The 4,947-nt window shown below is 51.2% G+C and overlaps 1 non-coding gene across 1 annotated transcript; it reads right to left on the reverse strand.

Annotated features, from left to right (window-relative positions):
- Positions 1 to 2,564: 2,564 nt before the first annotated feature.
- Positions 2,565 to 2,637, reverse strand: TRNAK-CUU. Its single transcript has one exon. It is a non-coding gene; the product is annotated as a tRNA-Lys (tRNA).
- Between the last annotated feature and the right edge of the window lie 2,310 nt (positions 2,638 to 4,947).

Raw genomic sequence — 4,947 nt, forward strand, 5'->3', positions numbered from 1 at the left:
AGCCCTGGCCTGGCTGGGTATTAGTGCTGGTTAAAAAGACGGGAAAATATCGGCATCTACCAGCCTTTCATGGCTGTACAAGACTCAGGCACAATACAGAGGTGCCCATCTGCAAGTGCCAAATGGTTGGATTGGCTAATGCAGCCTGCAGACGTCCAGGGCACTCTGGGATATAGAGCCAAGTGTCCATCACCATCATGATAATGGTAGCAAGGTTCACAATTGACTCAGCAGTTGCATACAAAGGTGCATGTTTGGCAGTTACGTTGGCTCAGGTTGGCCACCCCAGTCTAGATTTAGAAGTTACAACATTTAAACTTGAAAGAGGGGCCAATTTCCCACCTTTACATCCAAACACGATGAAGGTAGCAGATAGAGCCAGAGCAGGTTGTCTATGGGACCAAGTATATGCAGAGTATCCTCAACAGAGGTTTGTTCAATCTGTTCTTAAAAACCTCTGAGGACAGAGACACCACAGATGCCTTTGGGAGCCTATTCCAGAGCTTAACTACACTCAGAGTCTGACATTGGTGAAGTAGGAGGCTGAGAAAAACAACACTGGCTGCTAGAGAACAACAGCTCTCCCTGGTGCTTTAAGCAGTAGGTTCTGCTGTTTTAACAGCCATGGCCTGGGTTCAATTCCCCCTAAAAACCAGAAGTTTTTCAATGAAAATCTCCATTCATTTTGCATTTGAAATGGAAAGGCAAAGAGAGCTTCTTGTCCTTATCAACAAGGCAAAGAATGGCTTTTTTCTCAGTAAATATTTTTAAAAGGCGCTGACTCGACCTGAAGATCTCATTTCATTTGTATTTACAATGGAATGATTCTCTCTAGGATAGACAGAAATTCTTCAGCTAGACTCGGATTCCACGGGAATACGAGAAGCGATTGTGTCTAACACCTGCCTTTTTTTGGACAACAGTGATGTCCAAGTTTTCCATGGACATTTCCCTTCCAGCACCTCAGGCCCCATCCAACAATACAAGAAACTGAAATGCACAGAAAGTTTCTCACCATAGGATTCACTGACCAGGCCGGGGGAAAAGTTTTGCCATTTGAAGATGTTTGAATTCCCTCCAACTTCTCTCCTACAAATGCTAAATAGTTGGTGGTGTAATGTTACAGGAGAGGTTGAAATTAGGCTATTTTGTCAGATAGAAGACAGTGATTGTGTCAGGAGTGGGATGTGAATGTGCACGTACATATGGAGCCTAGAGCAACAAATGACAGTGTTAGAGGGCTTATTCCTTCACCCTCTTACTTCCCTGGGTCCTTCTCGCATGACCAGAGAGCAGCAATACCCGAAGTCCAAAGGCACAAACAATTCGATGTTTATTGGGGTGAATGTCCAGCAAGCAATGATTCCAGTTTCCTTCCTTAGTGTCCCCCTTCCCAGCTCTGACACCACAGAGCCTTGTCTGTGTCCCTGTTTCTGTTCCCATCCCCGTTCCCATTTCCCCCTGTAGCAAAACATGATCCCAATTCCCCCATCTCCAGTCCCTGGTCCCATTCCCCACCCCCACCTTCCTGATTGACTGCAGACTATATAGTAAAACCTGAGTTCCTCTTAGCTATTCCTTAACCAATCATTTTATTGAAATTTAACTAACCGATCCTAATATACTGTAACATGATTATCTAACCAATTATATTCCACCACCTTCATTGGTTTATACCCAACAAAATTAATTATACAGCAGGCAGAAACAATCACAGAACCAGACAGAGACCATGCAAATAAACATACAAAACAATACAGAAGGGAGGATTTCACAACTACATCTATACAGACATAAGGGTTTTCCAGCTGTGTCTATTGATAAGTGAGTTCTTGCCAGACAGGATGCTACCAAACTAAGTTTCCCTTTCTCTGGAGGCGATAGGAATATCAGGACAGGATTGTATTCCTAACAGCCCAGTAGCACCTTATTTCAATGTGACTAGTTGGGAATGTGAGGATGTGACCATACACTTCCCAGCTTATGGCTGCCTTTGCTGCTTAGCCGAAGAACCAGGCCTCAGACTGTCACAGTAAGAGAAGGCCATTACACAGACAGACAGTGATTTTTATTCTTTCTTTTATACCTCTATAACTAGCTAAGTGATAAAAATACACCTAAATTCTTAAAGTTTAGGCCTTTGCAGACTGGCCTGAATATCTGTATCCTAACAGTCCTCGAGGTCAGGCAGCCTCTGGGTAAGGGGGTGGGGGCTCAGATCCTTCCGCTGGCCAATTCCACCAGGGTCATGTATAAACCAGGGAAGTTCCCCACAATAGCCAGACCAGATGCCCCCTTTACACTTGTGCTCTGTCCTCATTGCTTCTCTGTCTCTCTTCCCCTCATGTCTGCTGCTCCCCCTCTGGGCTTTCTCATCACCAGGCCCCACAGCGCTTCCTGCCAGCCAGAGACTGCATGTCCTAGGCCTGCTCCTGTGGATGTGGCCTCTCTCCTGATTGCTAAGGAAAGGAACCATTCCAGGAAATGGCCACAGCTTCTGGGAATCCCTGTGTGGCTGTGAACAGAATTTGACTCCTAGCACACAAGGCAACTTAAAAGCTGAGCACCCAGACAGGGGCTTGAACCCTAGACCATCAGATTAAGAGCCTGACGCTCTACCAACTGAGCTACCTGGGCTCGTTAAGACCACCTTCACCGTTCAGCACAAGAGCGAGCAGGCAGGCAAACGAGAGGCAAAAAAAGTCCCAGGAACCCCTCCTCTTTCTGCACAGCCACTGCCTGTCAGCAGGATTCCTCCTCCTCCTCAGGGAGACTAAATCTCTGTACCTAGACAGCCAGTCCATCCGCTGCACCACAATCCCCCATGCCCGAGCCTCCCTGCCAAAGCCCTGCACCTGGCCCCATAGAATTAAGTCTCACGTGTCACTGGGAACTCGACTTCTTGTGTCCAGAGCATCTCGGCCCCCTCAGTAGATGACCTGAGAAACACAGTGTCCGGCTTTTCCAAAGAAGAGCTTAGACCCCTTCATCATGTGGCCTAAAGGATAAGGCATCTCCCTGTGGATCGGATGATTCAGGATTTGAGTCCCCTCATGGTTGTGCTCACTTTGTGCTGCAAGTCCTGCTCCCTTCACAGCTGGAACCTCTTCTTGGCCGCTCAGGCCAATGCTCTGGCTTCAGCTAGAGCCCCGGGAAGGAGTTGGGGGATGGGTGTCACAAAGGCTGGGGCATGAGCCCCAGGTGCTTCCAGTCTCGCCTTTGCCCTTCCTGACTTGCCAAAGAAAATGGGCGGCTCCACTTCCAAAGTGAGCACCTGGAGTGGGAACAGTCAGAGGCCCCACCAGGGGGCTGGCCCTGCTTTCCTACCTTCTTCTGATGTTGACCACAGAGCATCAGCAGCCGCCCTGCATACTGGCCTGACGGTAGCCCCTCCTGCTTTCCAACCACCTTGTGATGCTGGCCGGCCGCAGAACGAATGCTGGTCTGTGGGTGGCCTTCAGTGGGGGTTTGGCACGGCAGGGAGCAGCCTGACCAGGTGTCTCTGTGGCTGTCTGCTGGCCAAACATAGGCATGGTCCTGCCCTCCTCTTGCCCCACCTTCCATTGCTCTGTGGCTTTTAAACCTTCCCTTGGAGCTGTCAGCACCAGCCGCCTCTGCTCTAGGTGCCCAGAGGAAGAGAGGTGTGTTGGGCTCCAGCCTGGGACTCTGCCTCCCTCCTGCCTAGCCCTGACTATGAAGCCTGGCCCTGGCCCTCCTTCCTTCAAGCGCCAGGTGGGCAAGAGGAAAAGCACAGAGGCAAGTGCCAAACTTGTGGGCATCAGGTGAAGCCATGAGAATCCCAACCCTCAGGTGTCAGTAGCCAGTTCTAGAGCCCTGACCCACTGCAGCCGTCCCACCCAGAGGCCTGAGTCACCCAACAGGATGGGAAAGACTTGTTCTTGTACAACAAGAGACAGGGAAGTGGAGCACTCTGAGCTCCAGGGCTTTACCACAAGCCGACACAAGGTCCCACTGAGATTTGAACTCAGATTGCAGGATACAGAGTCCTGAGTGCTGAGAAAGTTCAGAGGGGGAGCAGCAGAGATGAGGGGAAGAGAGACAGAGAAGCAATGAGGACAGAGTACAAGTGTACAGGGGGTTCAGGTCTGGCTATTGTGAGGAACTTCCCTGGTTTATACATGACCCTGGTGCAATTGGCTGGAGAAAGGATCTGAGTCCCCACCCCCTTACCCAGAGGCTGCCTGACCCCAAGGACGCTCTTTCTCCTCTCCTGTGTGGCAGAGACCTCGTAACCCCAACAAGGCTGGGCCCAGAAATCCTGGGGGGTTTGATGACCCCCAATCTTGTCATGCTCACTTGAACAGGGCTACAGTGTCTCCACTCTGGGCACTTCCCTGACCCACTCCTCATTGCATGTGCTTCAAGCAAACACCATTTATTACCCAGCAATCAATGTAAAACATAAGGAAAGATTAAAGGAAAAGACGTCACCCTGTTCTGTGGTGCAGGGAGATCACAACCAGCGTCTCTGGAGGGTCAGGGCAGGTCACAGTCTCTCCCTCACATGTCCCAGGCCTCCTCCCCAGGCCCTGGCTGTGCTGCAGGGACACCACGGGCTGGACACTTGCTCTGGCAGTGGCCACACGCTCTAGGTGACAGGACCCTTGTTCCCAGTGTCAGCCCCCATGTAGGGGATATGATCCCCCCACCCCCAAAAGTCTGGCCTGCAAGATCTCTTGACGGGTGGCATCTCCTTGCACTGGGCCTTCTGCCCAGGGTCCCCCTCGCTCTCCCACGCTGCTCACTGCACCCACCTCCAGCCCCAGTGCTGCTGCGGCTCTGCCTCCAGCTCCCTGGGCTGCTCCTCTGGCTCCACTTGCTGCAGCTCTTCTCCCAGCACAGATCTGCTCCCTGGGCAGCTTCTACGGCTCGTGCTGCTGCGGCTCGGCTCCCAGCACAGATCTGCTCTGGTTCTCCCCGGCTGGT

The sequence above is a fragment of the Mauremys mutica genome, unplaced genomic scaffold (assembly GCF_020497125.1).
Source record: "Mauremys mutica isolate MM-2020 ecotype Southern unplaced genomic scaffold, ASM2049712v1 Super-Scaffold_100163, whole genome shotgun sequence".
NCBI lineage: Eukaryota > Metazoa > Chordata > Testudines > Geoemydidae > Mauremys > Mauremys mutica.